Here is a 21,566-nt window from a genome sequence, read left to right on the forward strand (position 1 = left end):
AGGGGCCGTGTCCAACCCGATCATCTTGTAGCTACCCCAGTGCTTAGACTAGTGCCTGGCACATAGGAAGCGCTTAACGGATACCGTCATCATCGTCATTATCATAATCATTCTTCTTCTTCTTCTTCTCTGTGCCTCAGTCCTCCTGTTCTACCTCCTACTTAGACTCAGAGCCCCTTGTGGGACAGGGACTGTGTCCAACCTAATTTACTTGTACGCTACTTGACACAAAGTGAGCATTTAACAAATAGTGTAAAAATAAATGTTAATGATAATAATAATAATGTTGGCATTTGTTAAGCGCCTATTAGGCGCAGAGCACCGTTCTAAGCGCTGGGGGAGATCCGGGGTCATCGGGTCGTCCCACGTGGGGCTCACGGTCTTCATCCCCATTTTCCAGATGAGGTCACCGAGGCCCGGAGAAGCGAAGTGACTCGTCCACAGTCACACGGCTGACAGGGGGCGGATCCGGGATTCGAACCCGCGACCTCCGACTCCCAAGCCCGGGCTCTCGCCACTGAGCCACGCTGCTGGACGGTAAGCTCTACCGACGGTGATGTATCGTACTCCCCCGGCTGTTCGGTAGATACCACGCAGTAAGAGCCCGATAAATACCGTAGGTCGACTGATGAGACGTGGCCGCAATCAACCCGCAAAATGTCTCCCGACCCAACGCGACACCCGACTCGTGATCGACTGACGGAGCGCCGCTCGACGTCGACAGGCTCCTTGTCCTCGTCCTGCCCCTCGATACGGTTTCGTTCCTTTAGGCCGGCTGGATTATCTGTGCCTTGGGCCTATGTAATCAACCCCGTAGAGCGAGGGTCCGGGGGTCCGGTCCGCACCGCGGCGCCCTCGAACGGCCCGCCTGCCTGCTGCGTGACCTTGGATAAGTCACCTGACTGCTTTGTGCCTCCATTTCCTCCACTGTACAATGGGGATTCGATACCCTTTCCCTCTCCCCCTTCAACTGTGAACCCAATGAGGGACAGGGACCTGGACTGACGTAATGACCCGCTGTCGACCCCGGTGCTTACGACGGTGCCTGGCGCGTAGTAAGTGCTTAAAATGATACCATAAATCGTTACAGTACAGCAGAGTTGGCAGACGGTAACGTCGGTATCCGTTAAGCGCTCACTACGGGCCGAGCACCGTTCTAAGCGGCGGGGTAGACGCGGGGGAATCGGGTCGTCCCACGTGGGGCTCGCGGTCTTCGTCCCCGTTTTACAGATGAGGGAACTGAGGCGCCGAGAAGGTAAGCGACTTGCCCAAAGTCACACAGCTGACGAGCGGCCGAGATGCGTTCCCTGCCCACGACGAGCTTACGGCCTAAAGGGAGATCCGGGTCCCAGGTTGCTTAGCTCGGCCTCGGTAACGATACAAACGATAATGATCATTACGGTACCTGGTAAGCTCTTACTACGTGTCGAGAACTGTCGGAAGCGCTGGGGTCGATGCAAGTGTACTGGATCCCTGTCCAGCATGGGGCTCACGCTCTCGATTCCCATTTTACGGAGGAGCTAACTGAGGCACAGAGAGGTTAAAAGCAGCGTGGCTCAGTGGAAAGAGCACGGGCTTGGGAGTCGGAGGTCATGGGTTCGAATCCCGGCTCGGCCGCTTGTCAGCCCGTGTGACTTCGGGCGAGTCGCTTCACCTCTCGGTGCCTCAGTGACCTCATCTGTAAAACGGGGATGAAGGCCGGGACCCCCACGTGGGACGACCCGATTCCCCTGTGTCCACCCCGGCGCTTAGAACGGTGCTCGGCACACGGGAAGCGCTTAACGGATACCAACATTATTATTATTATTATTATTATTATTCTTCAAAGTGACTTGTCCAAGGTCACGCAGCAGGGGGGGGGGGTACGGCTGGGATTAGAACCCACGACCTCTGATGATGGAGGAGATACAGGGGAAAATCAGTGTGTCTCCAGGTGTACGAGAGAAGCAGCGCGGCTCCGTGGAAGGAGCCCGGGCTTGGGAGTCAGAGGCCGTGGGTTCTAATCCCGGCACCAGCACCTGTCCGCTGCGGGACCTCGGGCAAGCCGCTTCACTTCCCTGGGCCTCAGTTTCCTCATCTGGCCAATGGGGGGGGGGGGGGTCAAGACTGGGAGGCCCCACCTGGAACACGGACTGTGTCCAACCTGATTAGTTTGCATCTAGCCCAGCGCTTACTACGTGGCCTGGCAGCTGAGCGGGTTTAACAAATACCCTTTAAAAACAAACAAAAAAAAAACCATGAGTGAAGCATGTGGCTCCCAGGGACAGGAGGAACTGGGGTGGGGAAGGGAGGAAGGAGGGAAAAGACAGACGATGAGGTCAAATGTATCAACTCAATCTTAGTATTCGTTCACTCATTCATTCAATAGCATTTATCGAGCGCTTACTATGTGCACAGCACTGTACTGAGCGCTTGGAATGGACAAGTCGGCCACCGACAGAGACGGTCCCTGCTCACCGATGGGCTCAGGGTCTAATCGGGAGAAGAACCTACCTCTGTGCTCTAAACCCGTTGCGAGGAGGGGACACATCTAATGATAATAATGATGTTGGTATCTGTTAAGCGCCTACCGCGTGCAGAGCACCGTTCCAAGCGCCGGGGGAGATACGGGGCCGTCGGGTCGTCCCGCGTGAGGCTCGCGGTTGATCCCCGTTTGACAGATGAGGGAACCGAGGCACAGGGAATTGAAGTGACTCGCCCACAGTCCCACAGCTGACGAGTGGCAGAGCTGGGATTCGAACCCGTGACCTCTGACTCCCAAGCCCAGGCCCTTTCCGCTAAGCCACGCTACTTCTCTACCAACTCTGTTACAGCGTACTCTCTCCCCAGTGCTTAGTACAGTGCTCTGCACGGCGGATAGAGCACGGGCCTGGGCGTCCGAAGGTCGTGGGTTCCAATCCCGGGCTCTGCCACGTGTCTGCTGTGTGACCTCGGCCAAGTCGCTCCGCTTCTCTGGGCCTCGCTGCCCTCATCTGTAAAACGGGGATTAAGAGCGTCGGCCCCGTGTGGGGCACGCGAGCGCTCAGTACAGCGCCCTGCGCGCAGTAAGCGCTCAAGGAATGCGACCGAATGAATGAAGGGGACTGCGTCCAACCCGGTGACCCCGTATCTACCCCAGGGCGTAGAACAGCTCTCGGCACAGAGTAAGCGCTTATCGAGTACCATCGTCGTCGGGGCCGTCGAAGACCGGGGGCCCGATAAACAAGCGATCGACGGCGACCGTCGGTCTCGGCTCTGAGAACTCGGATTCGAGAAACGTCAAGCTCCTCCCGCTCCCGTTCCTCGATGCGGCGGGGGGCGGGGCGGGGGCGGCTCCCCGATTCCAAACGTCCGCGCCATCCCTTTTCCGGGACGGTTACACTGCAGGCGGACGGAAAAGGCAAAGAGGACCTGTATCCCTCTCCCGCGCGGCGGCTGGCGGACTAGCTGTCACCCGAGACCGCGGTAGCGCCTGTTAGGAAGAGGTTCCGCGAATCTGTAAATCGCATGTTATCGGTCATTTATGTACATTAACGTCCGTCTCCCCTTCCAGACTGTACGTCCGTGGCGGGCCGGGGACGTGTCCGCCAATCCGGCCGTATCCTACTCTCCCAAGGCGTTCGGCACGCGGTAGGCGCTTAAGGGATGATCGATCGATCATCTCCCTCGCTAAACTGTAAGCTCGTCGTGGGCAGGAAACGTGTCTACCAACTCTAGCGGCGTGTATCCTCCAAAGCGCTCAGTACAGTGTCCCCAACAGTAAGCACTCGGTGAATGTGACGGACGATGACGGGCGAAATGGACACGATGGAACGGCTTTTTTAAGACGGTATTTTTAAAACGCTCGCTCTATGCCAAGGGGTGTTCTAAGCCCTGGGGTAGCTCTGCCGCTCGTCAGCCGTGTGACCGTGGGCGAGTCACTTCGCTTCTCTGGGCCTCGGTGACCTCATCTGGAAAATGGGGATGAAGGCCGTGAGCCCCACGTGGGACGACCCGATTCCCTTGGGTCTCCCCCGGCGCTTAGGACAGTGCTCTGCACAGAGTAAGCGCTTAACAGATACCAACATTATGATTATTAGGTTTACGAGGTCTGACACAGTCCCTGACCCACTTGGGGCTCACAGTCTGATCCCAGTTTTACAGCCGAGGTAACGGAGGCATTGAGAAGTCAAGTGACCGGCCCACAGTCACACGGCCCGGAGCCGGGAATAATCGTAATGATAACGATAACGGCACCTGTGGCTCAGTGGAAAGAGCCCGGGCTTGGGGGGGGGTCGGGGGTCATGGGTTCGAATCCCGGCTCTGCCACTCGTCCGCTGCGTGACCGTGGGCGAGTCGCTTCGCTTCCCCGGGCCTCGGTTCCCTCATCTGGAAAATGGGGATGACGACTGGGAGCCTCACGTGGGACCACCTGATGACCCCCCCCCCCCCGTAGCCCCCCCCCCCCGGCGCTTAGAACGGTGCTCTGCGCACAGTGAGCGCTTACCAAATACCAACATTATACATTATTATTTGTTAGGCGCTTACTATGCGCTAGGGCCCGGGGTGGATACAAGCAAAATGAGTCGGACACAGTGGCGGGGCTCACGGTCTCGGGCCTCATTTTATAGACGAGGTAACTGAGGCCCAGAGAAGCGAAGCGACTCGCCCGGGGTCACGCAGGAGACAAGTGACGGAGCCAAAATTAGAACCCGCGACCTTCTGACTCCCAAGCCCGTGCTCTTTTCTCCAAACCACACGGCTTCTCAGAAGTTGGAAATTATATTCAAGTCGCCCTGCCTACTTTCCTCCAGCCCGCTATATAATCTCCTAATTGACTTTAGCACCTTTTCGGTTCTACCTGCTCTTTCCTCCGGGTTTGTGTTGCTCGACACCCTGTGAATTTAATTGCTGCGTGAGGGGGGAGAAACGATTGCCAGGGTCAGGATGAATGAGGACGTCGGTCTGGCGCCAGAGCGAAGGGATGGGCGGGAAGGAGGCGGGAAAGAGATGGGATGAAAGAACGGCCGGGTCGATAGACGCCCCAGGGCCCGATATCGCTTCAGGGAACCCCGGGTTAAACCAGCACCGCTTACTGAGGAGCAGCGCGGCTCAGTGGAAAGAGCCCGGGCCCGGGAGGCAGAGGCCGTGGGTTCTAATCCCCACCCCGCCCCCATATCGGCTGTGTGACTTTGGCCGAGTCGCTGTACCTCTCTGGGCCTCAGTGACCTCCTCTGGAAAACGGGGATGAAGACCGGGAGCCTCACGTGGGACGACCTGATTACCCTGCGTCTGCCCCGCGCTTAGAACGGCGCCAGCCCGCTAGTAAGCGCTTAACGAATACCACCATTGTCATCGTCATCATTATCTACTCTCTAAAGCTACCGTGGTGAGAACGGAATCGCTCCAAATGGCTCGTAAGGGTAACAGTGATAATGTTGGTATCCGTTCAGCGCTCACTCTGCGCAGAGCACTCTTCTAAGCGCCGGGGGAGATACGGGGTCATCGGGTGGTCCCACGTGAGGCTCGCCGTCTTCATCCCCATTTTCCAGAGGAGGTCACCGAGGCCCCGAGAAGTGAAGTGACTCGCCCGCGGTCACCCAGCTGCCAGGTGGCGGAGCCGGGATTCAAACCCGTGACCTCTGACTCCCCAGCCCGGGCTCTTTCCACTGAGCCACGCTTACAAACTTCTTTTTTTTCTCCCCCCTTCCTTTTCAAGACACAGCATCGTACCGGTTCACCTCCGGACCTCGCTGGCAGAAAATGCACACGGTCTGATAAGTGGTGATAGGTGAGGACTCGGCTGTGTTCCAGAAGCCGTGCGGCCTAATCCTGGCTTCTAATCCCGGCTTCGCCACGTGTCTGCTGTGTACCTTGGGCAAGTCCCCTCACCTCTCTGGGCCTCAGTTCCCTCACCCGTGAAACGGGGATTAAGATTGTGAGCCCTAAGTGGGACGGGGGACTGTGTCCAACCTGATCAGCTCCTATGTAGTGCTTAGTAATAATAATAATAGTCATAACGTTGGCATCTGTTAAGCGCTTACTACGTGCCGAGCACTTTTCTAAGCGCTGGGGGAGATACGGGGTCATCGGGTCCCAGGCGGGGCTCGCAGTCTTCATCCCCATTTTCCAGATGAGGTGACTGAGGCCCAGAGAAGTGAAGTGACTTGCCCAAAGTCATCCAGCGGACAAGCGGTGGAGCCGGGATTGGAACCCACGACCCCCGACTCCTAAGCCCGGGCTCTTTCCGCTGAGCCCCGCTGCTTCTCACGCTGCTTAGTACAGTGTTGGGCACACAGTACGTGCTTCACAGAGGCCATTAAAAAATAAAGAAAGCTTAGCGGAGGAAGCACAGACCTGGGCGTCGGAGGACTGGGTTCGAATCCCACCTCCACCGTTTGGCTGCTGTGTGACCCTAGGCGAGGCATTTATGTTTTCCTTGCCTTAGAGTCTTCAGGCCCAAGCCCGACCTAGCGGAGATCCCTCTCCCAACCCCGCCCGGGGGGCAAATTCCTCACCCGGGGCCTCTGGCCAAGCCGAGGCCTAGCCCGGATCCGAAGCCGCGGCGGGCCCACCCGTCTTTCCTCCGTCCAACGACACGACCCCACACGATCCTCCTCTCTCGTGTGTTGGAAGGAGCGAGGTTGTTTTTGGCCGGGTCACCCGGCAAAATGAATATTTTGGAAACCCGTCGTCTGGCTTGCAAGCGGACTGGAAGAGGGAGATTTATGTGTGCCACTGCACTTTTCCCGGGCTTCGGGTTTGTTTCTCTTTCTCCTACCACCTGTGGATACTTTCTGCAGCAGTGGAGAGAAACAAAAGCCCCTCTTACGCCAAAGAAAGTAAAATTAAATCCCTTAGAACTAACAGGAATGGGAATCTACAGTCACAGAGAATTGAATTCTTTAAATCGTAATCATAATAAATATTACCGAACGGGGTATCCGTCGAACGCTCACTACGCGCCGAGCACCGAAGCAGGCGCTGGGATAGGCATGAGACGATCGGGTCCCATCTGGGGCTCCCGGTCCAAGTAGGAGGGAGCGCACGTATCGCTTCTCCATCTTGCCGACGACGGAACTGAGACGCAGAGAAGTGAAGCGACTTGCCCAGGGTCACCCAGCAGGGAAGTGGTGGAGCCCGAATTAGGACCCGGCTCAGCTGGCTCCCGGGCCCAGGCTCTCTGGCTTAGGTCACGCTGCTCCCCAAGTAAGGAGGGGCTCCGGCGGCCCGCTCAAATAATCCGCGGGATGAGAACGTCACCATCGCGGCCGATCCAGTCGCCTGTCGCTGGGAAACGGCAAATTCGTCGCCAGTGGATTCCAGCAATCCGTCGGTCGGTACTGTTTCTCCAACGCCGACCGCGGGCAGAGCGCCGCTCTAAGCGTTTCGGGAAGGTGCGACGGAATCCATAGCCACCATCCTTACCGTCTTCCCTATTAATAGGAATAGTGGTGTCTGTTAAGTGCTTACTAAGTGCCAGGGGCGATGCTAAGTGCTGGAGTGGGGACCGGCAAATTGGGTCCGACACAGTCCCCGCCTCACTTGGGGCAGTCTTCATCGTCCCCTTTTTACGGATGAGGAAACCGAGGCCCGGGGAAGCGGAGCGTCTTGCCCGAGGTCACCCAGGAGGCCGGGGGGGGGGGGGGGAGCCGGGATTAGAACCCAGGCCTTCTGACTCCAGCCCTGGGCCCTCTCCACTGGGCCAGGCCGCTTAGCGCAGGTAAGCGCGGCTCTCCTCAGAGCCTGACCGGTGGTCCTCCGTACGGCCAGGACGGAGAGAAGTCCAGGAGTCGGGGGAAGGCCTTGTTTTTGACGACGACCCTGACTCGCTGCCTGTTAGGATAAATTGATGGTTGAAGGCCCGGTGTCTGCTCTCCACACCAAATATTTTTACGTAGTCAAGTGGAAGCCCTCGGGGCTCCCGCAAACGCCGTTCGCCGCGGGAATCTAATTTGGGCTGACGTTATTGAGTCGCGGAGTGGAGGTAAACTGCAAACCTCAGCCTCGATCTGGCCTCCTCGCGAATAGCGGCCCGTCGGAGGGAGAGGCAAGGGGAACTGGACCCGGGATAAGTTTATCCCCCAGGCCTCTCATCCATCTGTACCAAACCCACAGACGAGCCTCGCGGCGTTCGGGGAGACGAACGCCACGAAGCGGCACTTAACGCGTGAGCCTCCCCCGATCACCCTGTATCTACCCCAGCGCTCAGAACAGCGCTCTGCACATAGTAAGCGCTTAACAGATGCCAGCATTCACTTAACATTCCCTTGCTCCTTCGATCGGTCGATCGATCGATCGACTGTATTAACCGAGAGCTGACCGTGTGCGGAGCGCTGCGCTAAGTACTCGGGGGAGACCGTAAGCTTCTTATGGGCGGGGAAGGTGTCGGCTGATTCTGGGGTAGTCTACTCTCCCCAGCGCTTAGTACGGTGGCCTGTGCAAAGTAAGCACTGAATCGATACCGCCGACTGATCGATGCAATGTAACTCGGCTGGAAGACACAGTCCCTGTCCCCGAGCGGCTTGCAGTCTATAGGGGGAAAGAGATATTAATATAACAATAATGTTGGTATTTGTTAAGCACCTACCATGTGCAGAGCACTGTTCTAAGCGCTGGGGTAGATACAGGGTCATCAGGCGGTCCCCCCGCGAGGCTCACAGTCTTCATCCCCGTTTTCCAGATGAGGTAACTGAGGCCCAGAGAAGTGACTTGCTCACGGTCACGCAGCCGCCAAGTGGCAGGGCCGGGATTCGAACCCATGACCTCTGACTCCCAAGCCCCGGCTCTTGCCACGGAGCCCCGCTGCTATGGACTGGAGCGGGGAGAGACGGGAGGCAGGGAGGTCAGCGAGGAGGCTGATGCTATTTCTCCCAAATATGGCCCAGGACAGGGTTTGACCATTAAAAGAAGCAAACCAACTAATTCAAACATTTTAGATGTGAAGTGGCTTGATCAAAAAGTCTTACGAAAGGTTTTCTCTTGTTGCATCTCTCCGTTTCCCATCCAGCCCTGCAGAAATTACTTTTGCTATTTCAGCTGGGAATAATTTCACAGTTTAGCTGTAGGTCACTTGAAAACCTCCGTACGTATAAAAAGGCAGTCGGTGACTGTGTCTCGGAGAGAAGAGAGATTTCTCCCTTTGTTAGCCGAACCCACGAACACAATATTCATTTTATTAGGGAATCCACTGAGAATGACATTTTTAAGCGGGGGGGGGGGGGGGAGTGGGGGAGTTTGTAGCATTTATTAAAACGCTGAGCGTGTGCGGGACCCCGTACTAGGTCCCTGACGACAATGAGGGTGACACACCAGCCCCTGCCCGATGATTAAAATTAAAACCGAGCCCTGCAGGGAGTCGGACGGAAAGAGCGCGGCTCCGGAAACGGGGAGTCCTGGGTCCTCGCGGCGGCCGGGCGTGGTGGGGCCGGGCGGGCGGCGGGGACGGTTTCTGGGCGCGGACGGGCCCACCCGGGGCGATGCGCCGGGTGGACGGGCCCGGCGCGGATCCGCAAAGACCACTGGGTCCCGTGGGCGGGTTAGACCGAGGCTGCTGCCAGGGCAACGAGAGAGTTTGAGCTTCAGAGCCTTATTGATAGGCCCACCTCCTCCAAGAGGCCTTCCCGCACTAAGCCTCCCCCCTTCCGCCTTCTCCCACTCCCTTCGGCGTCGCCCTGACTTGCTTCTTTTGCTCTTCCCCCTTCCACAGCGCTTACGTACGTCTGTCGTCCATTTATATTAACGTCCGTCTCCTCCCCTCTAGACAGTAAGCTTGCTGTCTGTCTATCGGTATACTGTACTCTCCCCAGCGCTCAGCACAGTGCTCTGTGCAGGGGAAGTGCTCAATAAATACGACAGACGAACGACTGACTCCGTGCAAACCGTCCGCGCTCCGATCCATTCCGCCGCGCACGGCCTCCGACCTGGCATCTTTCGTTCATTCACTCGCTCATCGGTCGGATTTATTGAGCGCTCAATGCGTGCGAAGCACCGTATTACGCGCTTGGGCGAGTGGAATGTAACGACACGCAGACACGTTCCTGCCCACAACGCGGTCACAGTCTAGAGGGGGAGAAGGACGTCGATATCGACAAATGAATGGAATGAATGCCGGCTAGATGCGCGTGCGCCGTAGGGGAGAGAGGATGAATGAAGGGGCAAGTAAAGGTCGGTGCAGAAGGGAGAGGGGAGACGAAGGATGAAAATGTAATTTTGCGTATTGCGCTCTTCTGGCCGTTGATTTGATCCCCATTGGGGAAATGTTTTCCTTCCCCTCGTGTGAAATAGTCTACCTGGCGGGCCCCGCCGTGGAATGAGACGAGCGGGACCGTGCAAGCCAAGGAAAGCAGCTGAGGTCGGTTAAGCCAGAGGGCTGAGGAATTTGGAGCGAAGGTCACCTTCCGGGAGGCCCCGGGAGACAAAGGGAAACCGAGCCGAACTTCGGGAAGAGAGTGGGGAAAGAAGGAGGCCGCGAACACCTCGCTTCGACCCGGCGGCTCCTGCCACCATACCCTCTCCGGGTAACGGCAGCCCCGCCCGGTGTAGCAGAGGAAACCCGAAGGACCGTGTTAAAAACAGAGGAATCCGCACCCCGGGCCCGCTCGCTTCATGACATCCTGAACGACGGCATTCGAGCTCAGCCGAAAAGATCCGAGGACCGAAGGTTTGGATGTCGGAGAATGATCTATCTGAGATGACGTGATACCCTCTGGAAAAGTGCAAACTGCAACACGAAATCACTCCCTGCCATCTGGGGTGACCCGATGGAAGTAGTCCGGGCCTAGGGGTCGGGAGACCCGGGTTTTAGTCCCAGCTCTGCCACCGGCCCGCCGCGAGACCCTGGTCGAGTCATTCACCCTCTCTGAGCCTCGGTTTTCCCAGCTATAAAATGGGAACGATAAGCTCTGCTTCTCCCTGTCCCCCTTACGGGGATGTCGTGAGGCCAGAACAAGATAAAGTCAGTGGGAAAAAAAAGGCTTTGGTAAAGCGAAAGGGTCCCGAAAGCGTAAGGTTTCAGTCCCTAGGGTGGATTTTTTTTTTTTCCCAAAAATTACGTTTCGTGGAAATCAGCATGTGGAGACGCCCCAGATATGACATCTCATCAGGGCCTCCCTTGCAGTCTTTCACTCGGATCACCACGGCCCCGCATCAGTCGATGATATTTATTGAGTGCCTAAGAGAAGCAGCGTAGCTAAGAGAAGCAGCGTGGCTCAGTGGAAAGAGCAAGGGCTCGGGAGTCAGAGGTCATGGGTTCAAATTCCGGCTCAGCCGCTTGTCAGCTGTGGGACTTCGGTCAAGTCGCTTCGCTTCTCTGTGCCTCGGTGACCTCATCTGGAAAATGGGGATTAAGACTGGGAGCCCCACGGGGGACAACCTGATCACCTTGTATCCTCCCCAGCGCTTAGAACCGCGCTTTGCACATAGCAAGCGCTTAACCAATGCCACCATCATCATTATAACGGTGTACAGATCACTGTACTGAGCGGTTGGGAGTGTCCATGACGACCGGTCTCATCCATTCTTTGAGATGCTTATAAAAATGGGATGGCTCCATCGGTTCCTGGATCGACCGAGCATCTACCGGATCCGAAACACTGGACGAAGCACTCGGGGGTGTACCTGAGTGCTTAGTGTGACCTTGGGCGAGTCACTTAATGTCTCTGAGCCTCAGTTCCCTCACCTCGGCTCCGTCGACAACTGTCCTCTCCTGGTTCTCCTCTCGTCCCTCTGGCCGCTCATTCTCGGTCTCTTTCGGGGGGCTCCTCCTCTGCCTCCCCCCCGCCCCGAACTGTGAGAATCCCTCAAGGCTCAGTTCTGGGTCCCCTTCTATTCTCCATCTCCCACCCACTCCCTCGGAAGCAGCGTGGCTCAGTGGAAAGAGCCCGGGCTTGGGAGTCGGGGGTCACGGGTTCTAATCCCGGCTCCGCCACCCGTCAGCTGTGTGACTTTGGCCAAGTCACTTCACTTCTCGGCGCCTCATTTCCCTCATCTGGAAAGTGGGGATGAAGACGGTGAGCCTCACGCGGGACAACCTGATTACTCCGTATCTCCCCCAGGGAATAGAACAGTGCTCGGCACATAGTAAGCGCTTAATGAATGCCAACATGATTATTATTATTATTATTAGAGAACTCATTCTCTCCCATGGCTTCGACTAGACCGTAAGCCCGTCAATGGGCAGCTGTTGCCCATTTGTCCATTCCAAGCGCTTAGTACAGTGCTCTGCACCTAGTAAGCGCTCAATAAATACTACTGGATGAATACCACCTCTGCGAGGACGATTCCCAAATCGACATCTCCGGTTCTGACCTCTCGCCTTCTCTGCGGTGTCCCATCTCCTCCTGACTTCAGGACTCTCTAGAGTTGGACGTCCCAACGACACCTCCAACTTGACATGTCCAAATTAGAACTCCTTATTAAGACTGGGAGCCCCACGTGGGACAGGGGCTGTGTCCCACCCCATTTGCTTGTATCCACCCCAGCGCTTAGTACGGTGCCTGGCCCGTAGTAAGCGCTTAACCGATACCACGATTATTATTAGTATTTCTCTCATCTTTCCACCCAAACCCTGTCCTCCCCACCCACCTAACATTCCCATCACCATCCTCCCCGTCTCCCGAGCCCACAACCCCGACGTTACCATCCGCTCGTCTCTCTCACGCACCCGATGTGTACAGGCTGTCACCAAATCCTGTCGGTGGAACCTTCACTTCGCTAAAATCTTCCACTCACTCTCCATCCCGAGCGCTGCCACGTTAATCCGAGCGGTCGATCGAATCCTCGAACTCCCAGTGTGTGCGGAGCCCTGACCTAAGCACTTAAGAAAGTACAATCCGGTCGTTAGACGCATTCCTTGCTCTGTGAACCGGCCGAGGGACGGAGACCGTGTCGGCTTCCCCCCTGGGTATTCCCTCCCGGTGTCCAGTACAGTGCTCTGCGCACGGCGAGTGCTTAATAAACGCCGTGGTTAATTCTACTCCTTTCAGTCTGGCGGGGATGCCGGAGACAATAAAATGAATAGATTCCGGGGCAGCAGAGTTACGGGCTCCGATCATCCGTGCTGGGGTGGGGTGAGTGTCAAAGAGCTTAAGGGGGACACGGGCGAGGGCAGAAATGACCCAAAAGGAAGGGTGAATGGGGAGGGGGGGGAGAGTAGAATTTAATCATGGAAGGCTTCCTGGAGGAGACATTATTTTAGGAGGACTAGGCACCTGGGGAGAGTGGCAGTCCGTTGGAGGGCAATGAGGGGGCAGTTACAAGCGGCACAGGGGATAGAGCACCGGCCTGGGACTCCCGGGGTCATGGGTTCTAATCCCGGCTCCGCCCCTCGTCTGCTGTGCGGCCTTGGGCAAGTCACTTCTCTTCGCCTCAGTCCCCTCGTCTGTCAAATGGGGACCGCGAGCCCCACGTGGGACGGGGACTGCGTCCGGCTTGATTTCCTCGTATCCGCCCCGCCACCTAGTACAGTGGCCGGCACTCAGTAAACGCTTAACAGATACCACAGGTATCATCATCATCAAGTCCAGGGAAGGGAGAAGCAGCGTGGCTCAGTGGAAAGAGCCCGGGCTTTGGAGTCAGAGGTCATGGGTTCGAATCCCGGCTCTGCCACTTGTCAGCTGTGGGACCGTGGGCAAGTCACAACTGCTCTGGGCCTCAGTGACCTCATCTGTAAAATGGGGATGAAGACCGTGAGCCCCACGTGGGACGACCCGATTCCCCCGTGTCTACCCCGGCGCTTAGAACGGTGCTCTGCACATAGTAAGCGCTTAACAAATACCAACATTATTAAGGGTGTGAGCAGGAGGGTGACGGAGAGGGAGATGGGATCGAGGCCCAGTAGGCTAGGCCCGGCAGTCTCAGAGGATGAACACCACATTCAACCAGTGGTGTTTATTGAGGGCTTACTGCGTGCGGAACACCCGACTAGCGGAAAGTACGGTAGACAGCTGAACACAGACGTGATACCCGCCCTCTAGGTGATTACGGTCTAGTGGGTAGAGGTGGACGTTAAAATAGATTATAGATAGGAGAGGTGGCAGAATCTAACGATACGGACCTGAGTGTTTGTAGGGGGAGGCGTCCGGGGGAATAGCCAGGTGCTTTAATAATGACGTTGGTATTTGTTAAGCGCCTACTATGTGCAGAGCACCGTTCTAAGCGCCGGGGTAGACCCGGGGGAATCGGGTCGTCCCACGTGGGGCTCACGGTCTTCATCCCCATTTTACAGATGAGGGAACCGAGGCCCAGAGAAGTTCAGTGACTCGCCCACGGTCACCCGGCTGACAAGCGGCAGAGCTGGGTTTCGAACTCAGGACCGCTGACTCCAAAGCCCGGGCTCTTTCCACTGAGCCACGCTGCACAGACCCAAGGGCGTAGGCCATGAAGAAGGGAGGCTGAATAGGGGGAGGAAACGGGGCCTTAGGCGGGGAAGGCTTCTTGGAGATGTGATTTGAATTGGGCTTTAAGCGTGCGGCTCCCAAACGTAAAAGGAACCCAAAACCAAGGAGGTTCGGAAACCGTTTCCCCTTCCAAAAGTCTCCGAGCTCCGGTAAGCATTCTCCCCAGCCGCTCGTTCACGCGATCCATCAATTATATCTATGGAACCCTCTATGCAAAACATGGAAGCGAGGACTTGAGAGGGTACGTTAGCAGGCCCGATCCCTGATCTCAAGGACCCTGCAATCCACTCGGAGAGGGCTAAAACTTTCGAAAGGCAGCGGCCACCTCATTCACGCCGGGGAATGGAGTCTGCGGGGGCTCTTCCAGGAGGGAGGAGGGACTGAGCAGTTCGTCCTCCGTGGACCGCGGTAGAGAGATCCCCGAATGGCTTTTGGCCCGGGGGGGGGGGGGGGGCCCTAGGAGAACCCCGTGTTCCCCCTCTCCCTTGCCTAGAGCTCGGGTGTCTTTGGGCCCCGTTATCTGCGAATCCTCTAAGAAATGCTGAAGGCAGAGGTTGGGGGAGATGAGCAGTCGGGCTTCCAGCTCCAGGAAAACTGGGGGGAAATGGGGAGTCTCCCGAGTGGCAGGGGGGCGGGGCGGAAGGGGTAGAACCCTGTCCCACCCCCCTTCGGTAGCACCGCAGAAGTCGAACCTGAGCACGTCCGTGAAAGGGACCGGTCGCTCTGTGGAGCCGCCGCGGAAACGTTCAGTCTGGGGTAAATCTCCGCCCATTCGGTGGGATTAGGCTGGGGCCAGGGAAACGGCTGCGCTCACGGGCGCGGCTTCGGACGCGGGCTCCCGCTCTGAGTGGGAGAGAGAGACCCGGTATTGAATCTCCATTTTGCCGAGGAGGAAACTGGGGCCCTGAGCAGTTAAGCGACTTGCCCGAGGTCACACAGCCCCGACCGACTGTCCCTTCTTCCCCTTCTCCGCTGCGAACGTTTATTCTTCTCTCTTCCCCTCATCCCCTCCGGATGCCATTCGATTTGCCGGAAATCCAAGCGGAAGGCCCGGAGCTACCTGAACCTCATTAACCTCAACGTTATCTGCGGGAAATTATGCCAATTATCCCGACAGGACCCGGAATAGAAAAGCCACAACATTTCGTTCGACGGCGAGGAGATGAGCTTAGGCTCCCCGTTCCTTTCACTTGCCGCTGGTGCACACGCCAGAACGCACACGCGCACACTCACGCGCATAACGATCCTCTGCCGGAGCAGGTGCCCGCTCTCCGCTCTGTCATTAGACCTCTCCTGGAGGAAACTGAAAAGCAATCTATCCCCGGGATCCCTTCGTTTTATTTGATAGCACGATGAGAATGGGCAATTTTCTCTGGCCGTGGGTTTGACTCCCATTTACGGTCTCGGAGCTGGAGCCCGGTCCAACACCGGCGCTGGAACGGTGGGTTCTTGGTGATTAAACTGGAACCGTTGGGCAAGGCTGCTCTCACGGACCGTTTCTTCTGGGCTACGTGATCCCATCGGCACCTAGGGGAGCCGCGGGTCCCGACTCGGGAACCGTAGGCTTATTCTCCTTGGGAGGGTCGGAAAGATAAAGCCGAGGCCAGGCCCATCTTAGCGTGCGCCCGCTCTGCCTCGGCCCAGTAGCGAAAACAAAACCGGTTCCCGTAGACAAACGGTGCTTTAATCGGTTTGGTGGTCATCTCGGGCTAACTGACATTCCTCGGGCCCCAGCTGTCGGTCGGCTAAACCCTTGAGCCAAAACAACGTCGATACGTAAAAGCCTTTTCATAGCAGTGCCCCGGGAGTTCGCGAGAACGGGAACCAAACGGGGAGAAGAGGCGAGAGACGCGCCGAGCTGCTTGAGGTTTTCAGGCAGTTGTTTCAAGGGGCGGGAGTTCTCCAGAAATGAAAAGCCTTTAGCTTTCACTCCGGCCCTCTTCCCTCTTGCCATGGCCACCTTCTAAATGGGTCTCTCTCAACCCTCTCACCCCTGATCCCTCGCTCACAAAGCTACCTCGGGGTGGAACCTCCCCTCCCCGCAGAAATCCACCAGGCCCCAGCTCTCTCCGACTTTAAAGCCTCCCAAAACCTCGCCTCCTCTTGGAAGCTTTCTCTGATTAGTTCTCCAAAAGTCGCATCGACCCAACCCCGTCCTTGGCACGCCGACTCTTCGGCGCTTCCTCATGGGCATCTGTAGGTTTTATTTGCTATTCTGAAGGGTATTGGTTAAGCGCTTACTACGTGTCAGACACTGCACCGAGTGCTGGGGTAGATACGAGCTCATCAGGTTGGACGCGGTCCACGGCCCACACGGGGCCCGTAGTCTCCATCCCCATTTTGCCGACGAGGTAACTGAAACACAGAGACGTTACGCAGCGGGGGTCGGTGGAAAGAGCCCGGGCCTGGGAGTCAGAGGTCATGGGTTCGAATGCCGGCCCTGCCCCTTGTCAGCTGGGTGACTGTGGGCGACTCGCTTAACTTCTCTGGGCCTCGGTTACCTCGTCTGTCAAATGGGGATTAACTGCGAGCCCCACGTGGGACGACCTGATTCCCCTGTATCTCCCCCAGCGCTTAGAACGGTGCTCTGCACACAGTAAGCGCTTAACAGATACCAACATTATTATTAAGCGATTTGCCCAGGGTCACACAGCAGGCAAGTGGCGGAACCGGGGTTAGAACCCGGGTCGTCAGACTCTCATTCCACAAGCCCAGCCTGCTCCAAACATATTTTCATTGGCTGGGGATCAATCAACCGCATTTACTGAGCACCCGAGCGAGTATAAAATAACGATGTTACAGACACATCCCCTGCCCACAGAGAGCTTACAGTCTAGAGGGGGAGGCAGACAGTGACATAAATAAATGAATTACGGATACGCCCATAAGTGCCGTGGGGTCGGGCGGGGGAGAGGGTGAATAAAGGGCCCGAATCAGGGTGACCCAGAGGGGAGTGGGAGGAAAGGAAATGAGGGCTTAGTCGGGGAAGGCTTCTCGGAGGAGATGGAACCTCTGTTACCGATCTGTCCGTTCCAAGCGCTTAGTCCAGTGCTCCGCTCATGGTAAGCGCTCAGTATAAATACTACTGAATGAATGAACTTCACTAAGGCTTTGAAGGAGGGGAGAGTCACCGTCTGTTGGATATGAAGAGGGAGAGCATCCCAGGCCGGAGGCAAGACACGGGCGAGAGGCCGGCTGCCAGGTGGACGAGATGGAGGTGCGGTGAGTAGACTGGCATCAGAGGAGCCAAGTGTGAGGGCTGGGTTGGAGTAGGAGAGTAGCGGGGTGAGGTAGGTGGGGGCGGGTTAATTGACTCCTTTCAAGACATCTCTACTTGGATGGCCCTCAAACTTAACATGTCCAAACCAGAACTCCTTATCTTTTCAGTCAATCACCTCCCCCTGATTTTCCCGGCACCGTAGAAAGCACCACCAACCTTCCCGGCTCTCAAGCCCTGGACCTCGATCTTCTCAGTCAGTTAATCCTATTTATCGAGCGCCTACTGGGTGCAGAACTCTGTACTAAGTGCTAGGGAGAGTGCAATACAGCAATAAACGGACACATCCCCTGCCCGCAACGAGCTTACGGTCTATCCCGCCGCTGACGTCTCGCCCCCGTCCTGCCTCTGGTCTGGAACGCCCTCCCTCTTCATATCCGACAGACGATCGGTCTACCCGCCTTCCCAGTCTCATCGACGATCGATCATAACTGTGATGTATTTAAGCGCTTACTGTAATAATGTCGGTATCTGTTAAGCGCTTACTATGCGCGGAGCACCGTTCTAAGCGCCGGGGGAGATACGGGGTCATCGGGTCGTCCCACGTGAGGCTCACGGTTAATCCCCATTTTACAGAGGAGGTCCCTGAGGCACCGAGAAGGTAAGTGACTCGCCCACGGTCACACAGCCGACGGGCGGCAGAGCCGGCAGTCGAACCCATGACCCCTGACTCCGAAGCCCGGGCTCTTTCCACTGAGCCACGCTGCTTCCCCACTGCGCTAAGCGCTGGGGCGGATACAAGCGCGTCGGGTTGGACACGGTCCCTGTCCCACTTGGGGCTCACCGTCTCAATCCCCGTTTTACAGATGAGGTAACTGAGGCACAGCGAAGCGAAGTGGCTTACTCAAGGCCACACAGCAGCCAAGTGGCAGAGCCGGGATGAGAACCCATGACTTTCTGACTCCCAGGCCCACCACACCATGCTGTTCATCTCCTCCAAGAGGCCTTCCCTGACTAAGCCCTCATTTCCCTTCCTCCCACCCCCCTCTGCGTCACCCTGATTTGCTCCCTTTATTCACCTCACCCGCAGCCCCACGCCGCTCACGTACGAAATCAGGTAATCGATTTATTTCTGTTATCGTCTGCCTCCCCCTCTAGACCCTGAGTTTGTTGTGGGCTGGGAATGTGTCTGCCAACTCTGTGGCATTATACTCTCCCGCGTGCCCAGGGCAGTGTTCTGTGCACCGTAAGTGCTCAATAAATATGCTGGATTGATTGACTGAATGCCTGATCTCCAGAATTCTACCGCTGACGCACCAATACCCACATGTAGTAAGCGCTCGGGACAGTGTTTGACGCCTACTAAGTGCTTAACAAATTCCATTAAAAAAAAAGCTAAATGACCATGAGGAGGAGGAGGAGGAGGTGAGAGTTCAGAAGGACTTTGAAGATGGGAAGAACAGGTCTGGGGGATTTGGTGCGGGATGAGGTTCCGGGGAGGAGAGAGGGTAAGACTGAGGGGTCAGAGGTGCGGCGAGAAGCTGAGCTGGAAAGGGACAAAGGCTGAAAATAAGCTTTGAAATTGGCAAATTAACGGCGCCCGGTTGCTAAGCAACAGGCTGGAATTTCGGGGACTGAGTTCTAATTAGGATTTGCCACTAATTTTATCCCATCACCTTGGATTTTTATAGCACTGTCCTGTGAAGAAGCTCCCAGCATCTGCCATATATCATATATTTTATTTTCACTGAGAAGCATAGAGAGATTAAGGACCTGAACCGATCTAATGAGGATTAATATCCCCAAATGTGTTGCCTGCCAGTCAGAAAAGAGCGAAATCTCTCAGTGCTTTCAATCCTTCCTCTCTAGTGGATCAGGTAGGAGGAAGAGGTGGAGAGGTAGTCGAGTGCTTAAATAGTAGTTTGCGTATAAGTTAATGTGTAGAAAATGAGTGTCTGTACATGGGTGGAGGGCCAGAAAAGGTGTCCTAATACGTATTCATCAGGTACCCTCTCCAACACAGTCACACACACGTTACCAATTCTACCATCACCAACATCATTATTAAATTGAAGTTAGAGAAGCAGTGTGACCTAGTGGAAGGAGCCCGGCCCGGGGAGAAGGGAGACCTGAATTCTAATTCCGACTCTGCCCCCGGCTTGCTGCGTGACCTCGGCCAAGCCGCCTCACCTTTCCACTTTCGGATTCCTCATCTGTAAAATGGGGATTTGATCGCGGTTTTCCCAACCGCTCAGGCTCGGCCCCGGTGTGGCACGGGGATCGTGTCCGATCTGATTATCCGGTATCTGCCCCGGGACTTGTATCTATCGATCCGACACGTAGTGTGCGTTTAACAGGTCGCATTATTATTATTATTATTATTTCCTTCATTCACTCAGTCGTATTTCTTGAGCACCTACCGTGTGCAGAACACTGTACTACGCGCTCGGGAGAGCTCGACAATCAACAGACACCTTCGTATCCCTTGCCCACCACGAGCTTACGTTGACACTAGATCCGCAATACTCGGTGGAAAAATCACCCGGCTTTTCCAGTTTTCCTGGATAACACACACAAAAAAGGTAGGTAGCCCTCCCGGCCCCCCAACCCTCGGGCAAAATCCGTTAGACCGTGAACCCCGTGTGGGACAGGAGCCGTGTCCAACCTGATCTTCGTGTATCTACCACAACGCTTTGGGCAGCCCTTGGTCCAAAGTGAGCATTTAATAAATACCACAATTGCTATTATTGTTAATGGTATCATAACTGTTGTCGTTATAGCGATTATGAGACTCAACCCTCCGCACCTTTGCTGAGGAGACAGGCTGCTCCAGCTCGGGGAACTGATGGAGGCTTTTAACACCTGGTAAAACAGGGGGAAATTTACAAATCCTCGAAGGCCCAAGTGGATCTGGGTTATTTCTTCGGCACAAAGGACAATGTCCAACCTTTGGCAGGAGAAAACATTTATGATCCATGGAAAAAAAAGTCATGAAAGGAGCCTTTGTCGAGCGACTGATCGTAACGCACTTCAAGGACCGGGGCCGCGGAGTCAATACCAGAGCTGTTCTAACGCTTAGCGGGGAAGTCAGCCTCCGTTTCTTGGCATTCCAGAGTTTATGAGCGCAGCGCAAACCCCCTGATGAATTACTGAGGTTTAATTCGAATACCAAACTTCGTGCTCCCAGACGGCCAAGTTACAATGAAGAATTGAGTCCTGGGGTCCATTCACAGACCTGAAACCCAAATGATAAACTTCGACTGGGCTTGTCATTGGAGGCGACGATAATAATAATTCACAATATTGATGATGATACTAATAACAACAACAACAATAAATCCCGGTACTTGTTAAGCACTTGCTGCGGGTCAAGCACCGCTCTGAGCGTTGGGGTAGGTGCGAGTTAATCAGGTCAAACACGGTCCCTGTCCCACAAGGGACTCACAGTCTAAGAAATAATAGTAATGACAATCGTGGTATTTGTTAAGCGCTTACTACGTGTCAAGCACTGTGCTAAGCGGCTGGGGTAGGTGCAAGATGATTCGGTCCCACCTGAGGCTCTCATTCCAAGTAGGCGGGAGAACAGGTCTTGAGTCCTCATTTTGCAGATGAGGAAAGTGAGGCCCAGAGAAGTGAAGTGATTTGCCCAAGGTGACTCAGCAGACAAGTGGGAGTCAGGATTAGAACCCGGGTCCTCTGACTCCCAGGCCTGGGCTGTTGCCATTAGGCCGCACTGCTTCTTTAGCGGGAACCGTTGGTCTTGAAGTAATAGATTGGGCTTCGCAGGTTGTGCTTAAGTGCTCCGCACACAGTAAGCGCTCAGTAAATACCATTAATCGATTCGTAGAAACCCCTGGGCTACAGGTCCGCTTGCAGATAGATGGCGGGTGAATACGGACAGATGGCGAGTGAATATTCCTTGAGAAGCAGCGTGGCTCAGTGGAAAGAGCGCGGGCTTGGGAGTCAGAGGTCACGAGTGTGAATCCCGGCTC

This window comes from Ornithorhynchus anatinus, chromosome X1, assembly GCF_004115215.2.
Source record: "Ornithorhynchus anatinus isolate Pmale09 chromosome X1, mOrnAna1.pri.v4, whole genome shotgun sequence".
NCBI classification, from domain to species: domain Eukaryota; kingdom Metazoa; phylum Chordata; class Mammalia; order Monotremata; family Ornithorhynchidae; genus Ornithorhynchus; species Ornithorhynchus anatinus.